The following is a 13,819-nucleotide window of genomic DNA, read 5'->3' as shown; positions in this document are numbered from 1 at the left end:
TTTTTTTTTTTTTTTTTGAACTTCAGGAGGCTTGCTTAACAATTCTCTTAAAATAATCATTTAGCTTTGTACAAGCAATAGCGACCATCTTTCATTTGCTGTTATTCCACAATTTTTCTTCACTTTTTTTTTTTTTTAATTTCAGATATTAGCTTTACAAAGATCAAAACATATCTATTACAGTCTGCCTCTATTTAGGAATGGGCTTTTTCTGTGATCCTTGGTTTTCATGTCATAGCTTTATTCAGATAGGATGCAATTCAAGACATTTCTCATTAAAGTTGGACGAAATGCATCTCTGGTGTAAAGTAGCAAATCTGTTTTGAGTATGTATTTATAAAGACATTTGCTGTAATTCCAACACATTTTGTGAGGTCACTATTACCTTTTGTTTTAAAGTAGTTAGGTGATTTAATTTCTACCCTATAAAGAGGGTAATTTCAGATTTATGTGTGATCCATGTGGATGATAAAAGTATTCAGTGTTATAGGAAATTACAATCTACCTGATCTGCCACACCATATCTGTCCAATAAGGGAGTACACTGGACTTTTTACACTTCTCTATTTGTCATGCTGTAGGCACCCTATCACTAAGTGGGTAGAAACTTCTCTTCAAGTGTCAACAGCCAGCCTGGAAAACTTAGTGATACTAATGTACCTTATTTTCAGTCTGTTTGTATTTAGGGTTAGTTCTTGTTGAAGGGACTTGTATGTGGACATTATTTGTTCACTTTACTTACAAGGTGTTCTCTTGCAGGAAAAAACTTATTGCTAGCAAACAGTCCTTGTGAGCAAAATGCATATTTTTTCATGGAAAGAGCTATTCAGTACCAAGGCTATACTTAATTTTATCAAAAACTTATTTCAAGCATAAAAATAAAGGCATTAATGGCTAAATGACTCTGGTAGGTAAGTGGCAATGCTGTCTCCACACCTGTCATTCAGTTAGAATTAATACTTGTTCTGTGACAACAAACTCTAATGTCTTACTTTCCAACATATCTGTCTCTTTTATATATTTCTAAAGTTTCTTGTACAATGGCAACTGCAGCTACAGGTGCACAAGGCCACCTCATGCACAGTGGTCAGTCATTTCATTTGCCTCTTTCTGACTTTATCATTCTGCTTGTAGTGGAATCAGCCTCCCACTCCTAAAACCTGGGGTCATAGCAATTTCTTAATATCATGCATTAGACCATTCCAGCTCTGATTTTGAACTCAGGGTTAGATCTTCTCTCTAATCTTTCTTATGAGTTTACTGCATCTGAACACTGAGCTCCTAGGGAGGTTTTGTACGGTAATGTTTGTGCTAGCTTGGCCTTTTAGAAGCCACCTCCAGTAGGACTGCATCAGTAGGGTATCCTGAAAATCCTACAAGGGGTTTTACGGGAAGTATGTAGCATGTACAACACTGAAAGCAAAACTGCAAATAAGGCTTTGCATGAGAAAAAAATACAAGCTCCCTTTTTAAGTAATTGAAATGTAGATATACTGATAACAAATGTGCTCTTGACTGTGCTGCTCAGCTACTACATATCTGCCGTAGCCTGAAGGGTTTGCAGTCTCCCTAGCCTTTTGTCTTATGCTGAGAATGATACTACTTAGCACTTGTTGTGGTCGTGGCTTTCTACAGCTTGGGTTCTTGCCAACTGGAAATTTCATGAGACCACACACCCATTAGTTTTAAACCAGTGTACATCTATCAAATGGTAACAATATATGCTATATGCTCTCATTTTTTTCTGTCCGACTGGTGTTTTTAGAGACATTCTGGTGGAGAAGGGCACAGGTCTGAACAAGCTCTACCATTCTCTCTAACATAAAGGTCTGAAAAAATGCGTTTTGCATCTAGCAATGTCTCCCTCAGGCAAAATAGATGTCAGACAGCAGGAGAGCTGAATTGTCATGAGTATTCATGCATATCAGAAGTTTTCAGTAAATGCCCAGTATGTGCTTTATTGAAGTTGCTGTTATTAAGGATAGGGCTCTGCTTCCTGTTTTTCAGGAGTTGCAAGTTTCTGCTGGTGTGGAAGGTAATATTAATATCCTCTTCTCATTTCTCTAGTTATCGCATCCCTATAACTAGGGTACATGAGCAGACTCCTAAAGTCTTCATGGACTTGAAAAACAAAATACAGATTTTTCCACTTATCTGTCCCCTGCCCTTAAACCAAGGTAAAGGGAGACAGATAGTAATTTTAAACGTAGCTTAAGAGGCAAATGAATATCAGATGATATTTCCCAAAATCTCTACATGAAAACATAATTGATTTTTCAGTTAACTTCAGATTTTCAGGGGATTGGACTCTGGTCTCCAAGTTATATATCTGCTAGACTCTTCCTTATCTATACTTTTGCATTCAGACCTTGAGCTATATGCAAGAAAATGTTCGCAAATGTTCTGCTTAAGAAGCAATATTATTTCTTTTTTATATATAACACAGATGGGGAAAAATTGATTGAGTGTTTTAGCAGACAAGTTGGCTTTTTACCTTATCATGTGGACTATCAGAGGCATAAGACTCATAGCAATCCAGTGATGTCTGCTCTTAAATGATTAACCTCTGAGAGATTTCTTTTATTGCTAGCATGAACATGCATAATTCATTCTAAATGGATGTTCAGCACATTTAGAATGTCATAGGTTCTGTTTTTTTTTTTTTTTTTTTTTTTTGTGTGTGTGTTTGTTTTTTAATAGATGTCAGTACATTTGGGCTCAGGTTTTGTTACTGTTTTATTTCCCTGTAAATGCCCCATTTTCTGGTCACCAAAGTGTGCAGCTCCATATGTATTTTCCATCATTCTTTGCAAAAACAGTTGTAATGTGGGATCTAATTCTAAACTTGAGCCCTTGTCCTGGAGTTCTACCGAATATTTCTGTCATCAACCAAATGGTCTAAATAACTCTAAAGTATCAACCTTTGATGTACTGATCCACAGAGTGAAGTCACTGGAGCACTATTTGTGGGGTCCTCTACTTCCTCTTAAAAACAAACAAACAACAACAACAAAAAACAAAACTAGTAATACGGCTGCACAGGCTAAATCCTGCTCCATTACTCATGCAAGAAAGTAATTATTTTCACTGGTACCACTTGTGTAAACCATCAGGGTTTTGCATAAATATCCTCGGGGTAATTGACAAATAGATGTCTATCTGTGAACTGGAGTGCTACCACCTAATCTGAGTTTGTTTACACAAATGCATAACATCTTTTACTGCTCTTTAAACTTGCATTATAAAAGGCTTAGTTGGCCCAAGGGTAGGTTGCAGAACCATGAGCAGAATCTGTGTTCTATAACATTTATAGAGTGTCTGATACTTTTTGCTTAAATCCCAAATTTTGCATATTTTTGCAAATTTTGCATATTTTAAATTAATTCTGCATGTAGAGTTTTGTACAGGTGCCTGTTATTATGCACGTTTTGACTGTCAGCATATTGCAAAAAATTTGTGTGGAATTACACTGAATCATATAGTGTGCAAAAAGATGGAAAAACAACACTTACAAATGAATTAAATTCTATGATTTGATTTCTTCTTTAACTTCCTTTGATATCTGTAAATAACACAAACAGTCTTTTCTGCAGGGAAGACTTTTTTTTCAAGTTATTTCAATGTTACATTTCTGACAAGGTGTTAATGCAAATTTTCAGAAAGATAGCTGGACTTGTAAATGTGGCTGACAAGTCTTTTTTTTCAATTTGTTCCCACCTTTGTCATTGACTGTATGATGTAGCTCTGTATATTCATACAAGTTCTTACAGATATAGTGTAAGTTGCACAAAATCTATGTAAGTGAGGTGATGTCAGTGTTCCTTGTTTTAGAAATGATAATTAAGACAAAACCAAAAAACACAACTCCTATATGGACTCATTTACATGATTTTTTTTTTTTTTCTGGGAGTGGGTAGATGAAGTGTACACGTTCAAGAGTCCTGCTTAAATTCTTTGAAAAAAAATAACCTGAAACAGAAAAAATATGGAGAAATGTAGAGAAGTCAGATTCAGACAGTTTTAATCAACTGAATGAAGCCAGTTTATAATGACAGTCAATCTTAACAAAACCTGTCACTATAGCTCACCTTTAATAACTTGCTATATAGAGAGCTATCAATGCCAATCTTATTTAATAATATCATCCTACAAAATAATACATATTTATACTAAATATGTATTATAGAGCAGGTGTATATATATAAAGCAGGTGAAAATATTTGAGATATTATGAGTAAATCAGCAGAGTTCTGTTAATAACCTTTTTTCTGTTCAGATCAGTCTGTTTACCACTTACATATTTTAATCACTTAAGGGAGGATTTAAAAGTTAGAATGCAATTTGCTTTTTAAGTTATGTAGATAATTTTGTCTCTCTTCATGGTGCTATATGTTTGTACAAAGCTAGGATCTTTTGCACTGGCATGCCATGCATTTTTGCAGTTACAAATTTTTACGGTGACCTGGCTTTTGTTGAATTATTCCTCAAACTGGTTCCTCATAAACTATACAGTATTTATTTTATATGTCTTTGCATGTGTCTGGATAAAGTATATTCACAGGGAAGTGCAATCAGTGCCATTCAGTCCAAATGGGAACTCTTAATTTGATATGAATTTCTTAGGTGATTGCTCAATATTTTCATTTATAATAAGATATCTATTAATTTAAAAACAAAAAAAAACAAAAAAACGTACTATAGGAATAAACTGTGGTAATGATTTTTTTGTCTTCTACTCACATCTTCAAGAATTTTTGTTCTTGATCTGGGGCTCAAACTATCTGCTTGAGCACTCAAAATTACTATAGTTGATGAATTCCATTTAGGTAACTCTTCCTCCTCCTCTTTCAGCAGTTTATCTACTATCGCAGCAGAAATGTATTTCCTCTTGCTCAGCTTCTGCCATAGGGATTTATTTATTACGTAAGTGGTGAAAGGAAAACTTCAGACTTAGTCTGGATTGAAATTGCACCCAGTGCACAAAAACGTGATCATTGCTGTGTTATCAACTGTTAATAGGAAATGAAATTGAAAATTGGATTTGGCATTTAGCTTTCCAAGTATGAGTGGTACTCATTTTTATTTTCTTTAGCAGTAAGTCCTATGGTTATTCCAAGCTCCTGTAGAAGCACGTTCTTCTAAACTTTCAAATTTTATACATTAACACTCTCATTTTCTAATAGAATAAATTCATTGTCACTGTGAAAGCAAGTTCTTTTAGGTGGTCTGAAGGACAGTAATGCAGTACTTTGCCATCTACATGTCAAACGTTTTAAGTGATGATGGATTTCCAATGACCTATGTTAGAAAATGATACCAAACTATCCAGATTTAGTTCCTGGTAGATTTGGGATCATATTTTTACAAAGGAGATATTCATTTTTACTGTGTACCAGGCATGTTTTATCTCTAATATTCAGTTTTAGGTCTAAAGATATACCAACACGATTTAATGGGAAAAAGTCATATTCAAGTAATCAATGAAACTGATTGAAAATACCCCTAAGTTTTTCATCAAAAACTTATGGAAATGCTAGTTAATGCTAACCTATTTTATTTTATTTTATTTTATTTTTGTGAGAAAGTGGATTTTCATTTGAGTGGGTACTACTCATCATGATAGCCTTTTTTAGACAGTCTCTGTGGTTAAATTTCCATTTAATACAGTTGCAAATCTGGTAGTCTAAAGTGTAGGACAGATGAGCTCCAGGGGGAGAGTGGGAACTGAAGTCATCTGCAACAGAATAATGAAATTTTGCTGGGAAGGGTCAATAAGAGGGCATAAAATGGCTGCTCTGCTCGTGTGCATAGTAATATTAAGAGTGCTTCTTTAGAAACAGCTAAGACCAATCTCTAACAGAGAATTATTCTAACTAAATTATTGCAGATATGGGGAGACAAATACTGTTCCTGTAGGTAGCTAATGGTAAAATGAGCTTTTGAGTAGTATCAACTGATTGGCTGTGGCTGAGGGTGCCTCAGGAAACCCAGGTATTGAGTAACCTGGTAGTGAGGTACCTGCAAGAATGTTTGCTGGTGTATTTCTGTGCAGATAACGAGGTAGCATATTTCTTCAGGGAAGCTTCCAAATTCATAAATGTTACTGTTTTCTTTCTCCCAGTTCCAGTGAAATTTTGCTTGATTAAGAATGTGACTGTGATTGGCTGTGAGTTGGGTAGTTAGGCAATGCAATTTATTTTCTCAGATACCTCAGAGCAGGTTCAAAGCAATGGTCTTTAAATATTTTTTAAAAGTTCCTTCTAGAAAGTGAGCATACATAGAATTTCACAGGTGATCCTTCTGAAACATGCATCCTTTTGAAAACCAATTATGGTAATTTACATTAAAAAGAATCAATGTTTCACTAAGGTTTTGATTTACTTTTAAAGTCAATTATTTCCTATTCTGTATACAGAAAAACAAATATATCAATGCTGTCCTGATTCTCCTAACATTTGTTAAATATTGGCCTTTTCTTGTGGTGTAACCATTGGAATAATTCCAGGCAGTACTAATTTGCCAAATAATCATAGTGACATTTAAGTGAGAAGTAGGTATGCTTCGATTCTCAGGTTCAGTTGACTTTGCCTGATAAAGGTCTATTTATAATAAGCAAACATTAATCAAACAGTGCAACCCCTAATGTGACTTGAAGGAGAGGGCCATATGGTGTTTCTATAATCAGTCTTTATGGGGACTTTGGATATAACCACAGGACTTCCTATCAATTTATTACGTCTAATAATAGACATGCCATAGTGTCGTGCCACTGACAAACGATTTTATTTCAATGCTGGTGTTGACAATTTGGCAATCCATCAAACTTAAGTACTGCCTTCATTAGTTTAATGAGAAATACGTTTACATTTTCTATGAAGGAGAACTAACACTTGTGTTTTGAAATGCTAAGGTTGCTCAAGTATTTCAAAAATATGAACAGATGCATTACAGGTGTTATAAATTCTAAGTCAATTCAGCTTTATAAGATTTATTTATGGGGTTAATAGAAGGCAAGTAAACAGCGCTGGGTGCGTGGGGAATCTGGGCTCCTCCAACAGACACACGTTACATCAGGCAGCTGTTTTTTATGCTCCTAGGCTAATACATATTCATCACTACTTCTAGAAAAGGCAGGGTTATTATAATTAGTTCCCGGAATCCAAATCCTCCCACTGGCGCATGCGTATCAGTCTCTGGTAGTCCTTCAGGCAGTCTCTCATGCTGAAGGCTCGTAGTCTTCCTCCCAGGCTTTGTCCTTGTCCTTCTCCTTTGTCCATCTTGGCCGGCTATCAGAGACTTGCGCAACGTCTCATGCAAGCTTTGTCTTTTAGTCATCCTTCAGCTTCCCCTTTCTCCTTAATCTCTTGGCCAGATATCAGAGACTTGCATAGTGTCCCATGCAATAGTCACAGTAGTTGGCAGTTATTCTGAAACCCTTTGTTCTCTTTTTCTGGATATCAGAGACTCAAGGTTTACCCTTCAAGCTCTCTATTGACACGAATTGCTGGAACATTCCTTACACAGAGTATTTGGTTAAGCTGGAAATGGTACATCATTCACTGTGTGTCCTAGTGAATTTCAGGTGTTGAAGCTAAATGTGTCTTTGGAACTAATAATTTAAAAATGTGTACTTGCTGTATTTCTGCAGAAACACATTTTCAATATTTCATTTCAAGTAATATTGCCCTTTGAACAACTTGTCAAGAGTATTTTAATATGGTTAGTGATTCACGTTTTTCAAAGTAAATATTTAAACTGTACTCTCACACCTTGAGTAATAATACATGGAACAAGGTCCACTTCAGAAAAACAACCTTTAAATAAAGAAATGGGGCCAGCAAGATTTAGCAGTACAAATAAAGCAAATAGAGCCTTTTGAATGAAATGATGCAATTGAACTAATGGCCTTTGATAATCAGGGACAAACAAGCCAGTGCTTGTTGTGGTTAAGTGAATCTGCCAATGACTTCAGTGGCAAAGTTAATAATAGAAGTTAAGTTAATAGAAAGACTTAATAAGAATTAAATAGGATGTCTCTCTCCCACCTGTATTTCAGACTACATAAGTCTGTATAATAAAGATTATTAATAAAGGAAAAAATAGTAGAGACAAGGTCTAATCCTTTCATTACTTTCTCTTTATGTATGAGTAGCATAACAAGCCTAGTAAGTGTTGGGAATTAATGCAACATTCTTTGAAATTGAATCTTTCCATTGATTTTTAGAAGATGTAGAGAAACACTGCAATTGTAGGAATAAAGATCAGCAGTTCTGTTTCCAGGACTGAGACAGTAATTTTAGAAATCTGAAGCAAGCTGCAGTACTAAAGAAAAGAGAAAATCCAGCAAGTAACATAAAACCAGATGTATCATATTTCAGAAATGATATGCAGTGCATCATATATCACAAAATATTTCCAAACAGTGAGTCAAAATGATAAAGCAGACTTAAGTGCTTTTTGGTAGGAGGGAATTCAGTAGCCTGAAGCGTGAGTGGTAAAGTAATAAAATGTGGTTGTGCTGCAGTACTTAACAGTAGAATGTAATGGAAAGTGGGCAATACTCGAACCACACAAAAATACCATGGGTTTATATTTTTCAGATTTATATCTCTGAAACTTTTGTCTAACATTCCTTCTTAAACAAGAACTAGAGTGACCTTTATTCTTTCACTTATTAAGTAAAGTGCAGTCATTTAACAATGCAACACTTACAAACTTGACATTCCATAAAAATCAGTGAAATTTTTATATTTATTTATTTATTCTTTTCAAATGTAATACATTTGAGCCTGTCCAATCATGGTAATATTGGTGAAAAGGTTCTGTAAATCTGAGTCATTTCACAGGCTTAAAATGGTAAACAATGCTTGAAAATTGTAATATCTTGGAAACTTTCTTGGAAACAGTCTTCCTAGAGAGGTGGTGGTTACCCCATACCTGACAGTTTTCAAGAGATGTTTGGACTATGATAATGTGCTCTATAATGTGCTTTAACTTTTGGTTAGTCCTGAAGAAGCCAGGCTGCTAAAGCAGATGATCCTTGTTAGGTCCCTTCCAACCAAACTATTCTTTTCTAAACCTAAAAGTGGTTGAACTAATCTGCAAGAGCTGTTAAGAAAGCATAATTTGTTTGAATGGGCCTTTCTTTTCTTTTCTTTTCATATTTTTCTTGCCCTTTGTCTCTCAAACTTGTATGTTACCCTGAGCATGTGTCAGAGTGCCAGAAGCTGCCTTGCTTGTACATGTTTATAAGGAGTCAGCTTGTGCTCTTCCAAACAGCACCAGCAGAAATATGGGCACACCATTGACTAAGAAAAAAAATCTCAATTCTTTCATTTTTTGATGTGTTATAGGGTTTACTTCTAAACTTCCCATCTCTGAATTTACTGTAAAATTTTACACTTTCAAATACTTTTACCTTGCTAGAAAATTAAATTAAAGATATGAAACTATTATTATGGTTCTGTACATGAGAGCTAATAATATGAAGCATATAATTCTTAGGGGAAAAATTCAAAGATAGTAGGTGATTAAGGTGGTATTACGGACTGGTAAATGAAAAATTACTGTAAACTGAGCAGCAGGATGTAAGGATATTGTGGTGAATTATAAACACATTTGACACATGGGTAGAGTTTCTCTCTACGGTACTGTTATTTCAGATATTGTAATTAAAAATGGTCAGACTTTGAATTAATGTAGCTGAGACTTTTCCCCAAACTCATTTTCTAAAATCTTCCCTTGTCCTTATTTTATACAGGAAAGACTGAGAAAGCAGAGTAGTTGTGAAGTCCTAGAACATCATTCTTAGGTTACAACACAGCAAGATGCGGTCAAAATCAGTGTTATTCCATATGTTTTTCCTACCAATAATGTTTGTGGAATGCTTATCAAACATAATGAGGCTGGGAAAATAATTTTGATTTTTTTTTTTTTTATCATTATTATTATTTTTAGTTTGGTAGTTTTGACTTCAAAATAGAATCTGTATAGATATTACATATGTGGATTGTGAAAGTCTAGGTGGACAACTGTAAGTTACATATATGTTTTATAGTTTTTCAGTGAAGGAATTTAAACCATGTTTGCAATATGGTTTGATTAATAAGAGAGAAGCATGTTTTAATCTTGGAAGAGGTGATGGCAAGGGATGTAAAGGAAGAAAGGTTCGATTTAACAGTGTTCAAGAGGAGTAGGATGGTTAGCTTTACTGTGATTTTTTTTAATTATTTTTTTTCTAGGATGGTGGGGGGAGCCTGGCTCCCCTTGGGAAATGCCTGATGCCTTGCTCAGATCTGCTGTGTGGGCACAGCTGCCCCGAGAGGCTGAAAATGAAGAGAAAACTATCCAGGAGGAATTCTGGCAGAAAAGGCTTCAAAATAATGTTAGCCGATTGGGAAACTCTCTTTAATGAGAGAAGAAACTGCAAGAAGAATTAGCTTTGCTCTCATAAATCCTTTACTCTATGCACTAAACCTTTAGGAACTAGTATGGAGTTAAGGTATGTTTCTTAAAGGAGTTGAGTACTGTCCTCTCAATGTGTTACGGTTAACACTCAAAATGCACTTTGCTTTAAAGTTTATGTACTATAGTGTAACGCAAGAACCTTTCCCACAAACTCTTTCACAATATTGAAATCTGTGGTTCCTGGACATTTAAGACCTGGTTTATCATATATTGTTATGGCAGAGATATGGAGAATAAATATTCAAATATTCAATAAACAAATACCAAAACAAACTATTCAAAATGTGTGGAACATGACTTTTGGTAAATTGCTACTAAGTCTTTTCCATTTTGCGTACTTGATTCCTGGCAAAGCTATTATAGCTCAATATGCGGTATCTTAAGTAATGTCATCCACATATAAGAGAACCTTTGCTGCCTACTTTTGCTTTTTGTCTTATGTTTATCTATGTACAGCTCAGAGAAATCTTTCTAAAATGAAAACTTTGTTCTGCTCCAGAAAATGTATTGCATTTCATAAGTATGAATGCTTTTTTTTTTCTCCCAGTTTCTTTTTTTTTTTTTTTTTTTTTTTTCTCGTAGTACTTATTCTGTACCAAATGTACACCTTTAACTTCCCAGGATGTTTTTCATTCTTAAGTTCTAAGTGGGTGACTACAACTGTAAATGTGTAAGAGAAAATTAAGCTTTCCTGGAAACTGACTTGTTCAGTATGGTATTGCTATGGAAGGATTGCATAAGAACTCAATATGCCATTCTATGAAGATGATAAAGTAATGCAATTCATAAAATGGGTCTCCAAAGTAAGTATCCTAAAGTCAAAACTAACATGTCATTTCTTTGAAAGCTTCTCTTCCTATTTTGACATTTCTTTTTCATCATATGCAGGACTTGCAAAGTCAATCTTGAAGCTTGGCCTTCTGCAATGCCTTTTTTTTTTTTTTTTAAGCACTGCTTGAGTAACTGCTAGCAAAGACATGGGCCCCTTGGCAACAGTAAGCAGGTGATTAACTCAGCTTCCCTGACAGTTTAGAGTATAGGTGATGATTTTAGTTTCTGTAACTGTACGATGATCAAATGGCAATCCAAAACTGTCCTGTATTGACTGACAAAAAGTTGATTTCCCCAAGGCTGCTTTGACTAAATTTATAGCATACCCCCAACAGAGATGATTTTATATTTACATTGAGTTTATTTGTGTTGTGGTTGCCCTCTTTGTATTGTCTTGAGACTGACCAAAACAGCCCATTTCTTTAGCAGGACTGGAGGAGGTTTTTCCCATATGTTACGTTTCTTTTGCCTGTATTTATCCTCTTGACTAAGAACAAAATATTATGTAAACTAAGGAGGGATATTGTGCCAGTAAGCATACCAGTCTATTGGTATTTCCTTAATACCAGATGCTAGTTTTAACATTTAGATTATTCTGTGGTATCCTTAAGAATGTGATTTCCTCTGGAAAAATCAGCTTCCCTCAGATCAGTCAAAGATAATTACAAGACCTCTACAAATATGTTAATGCATATAAAAAAGACTATTATTGATGCATCATTATTTGAAGCTGTTAACAGAAGCACATCAATACATCAGGCAGCATAAAAGGATATCAAAAGGATTTCTTGTTCAGTTTTGCCTCAAAGAACTCAGTATCAAAGTTTTGTACCTACTCTAGGTTCTGTCTTTCTAGGCTACAAGAAAATTTTCCTACAGAACACAATTTTCTTTGGTTTTGATGAATAGTTTTGTCTAGCAAAAGTTTGTGTCTTCCCTGGTTTACATTTCATTTTTTAACAAAGAATTTGTGTTTTTATGCTGAAATTCAAACAGTGCAGTGTTATGTATTTCTAGATGGTGTATTTCCAGAAGACATTCTTGAGATTTGAGTGCTTATATCTGAACATCTTATTTTATCAGTTTCCAAATACTTCATTGTAAGTCAATAGAGATAAGTTAATAGTCATGCATTCTTCAAGGAATGCGATTATCTGGTTATAAAGTATGTTTAAGACATTTTCCTGCTAAATGGGGATACTCTTGGAAATGTGGAGTTAGTCATCACAGCTGATGTATTTTCTTTTGAAACCACCTAAATCAATCATGATAGATAACTAACTACTGGCAACCACCGCATAAGGTATCTGATCTTTTTTTCTAAATTTGCTATATAAACTCATGATTTGCCACACTCCCTAATCAGCAGTCTGGCTCTAAATGAGACTGGGTTTATCACTGCCATTGTGGAAGATCAGTGGAGTTGTGCATGGAGTTTGAAGCAGAAAAAATTCAGACCAACTTTTGCAATGCTAAATGAAAGATCTTTGGAATGCCTTCCTGCTTCAGACCATAGAGCCACCTGTTTTCTCTCATGTTCCCTAGTGCTGTCCTTTCCATTTTCCCTTCCTCCATTTCCATCTAGGTAATCATCTGAGCATCTCCTTCCTTGATTTGTGAGTGTACTTCCCAGAAATATGTGCTGAAGATGTGTATGTTTAAATCATGAGAAATGTGGCATTTATCAACATGATGCTATTTGGTATGCTTTTGCAGACACCTGTCTCTCTTGTTTATTTCATAATAATATTTCGTATAAAATTTTCATATTTTCACATAGTTTCTTAATAATAATTTATGTAGAGTTCATATGTGTCTTTATTGTGCCAAACAGTGGAAACCTAGTCTTTACTTTTCACAGAATCACAGAATTTCTAGGTTGGAAGAGGCCTAAAGATCATCGAGTCCAACCTCTGACCTAACGCTAACAGTCCTCCGCTAAACCATATCCCTAAGCTCTACATCTAAACGTCTTTTAAAGACCTCCAGGAATGGTGACTCTACCACTTCCCTGGGCAGCCCGTTCCAATGTCTAACAACCCTTTCAGTAAAGAAGTTCTTCCTAACATCCAACCTAAAACTCCCCTGGCGCAACTTAAGCCCATTCCCCTTTGTCCTGTCACCAGGCATGTGGGAGAACAGACCAACCCCCACCTTGCTACAGCCTCCTTTAAGGTACCTGTAGAGAGCAATAAGGTCGCCCCTGAGCCTCCTTTTCTCCAGGCTGAACAAGCCCAGCTCCTTCAGCCGCTCCTTGTAGGACTTGTTCTCCAGGCCCCTCACCAGCTTCGTCGCCCTTCTTTGGACCCGCTCAAGCACCTCCATGTCCTTCTTGTTGCGAGGGGCCCAAAACTGAGCACAGTACTCGAGGTGCAGCCTCACCAGAGCCGAGTACAGGGGGACGATCACCTCCCTAGCCCTGCTGGTCACGCTGTTTCTGATACAAGCCAGGATGCCGTTGCTGTTTTGTCTCTAGTATTTCCAGCAGTAGACTTGCAGTAGACTAGCAGTAGACATTGGG

This window comes from Anas platyrhynchos, chromosome 4 (genome assembly GCF_047663525.1).
Source record: "Anas platyrhynchos isolate ZD024472 breed Pekin duck chromosome 4, IASCAAS_PekinDuck_T2T, whole genome shotgun sequence".
NCBI classification, from domain to species: Eukaryota; Metazoa; Chordata; class Aves; order Anseriformes; family Anatidae; genus Anas; species Anas platyrhynchos.
Note: the sequence above shows the minus strand (reverse complement) of the source record.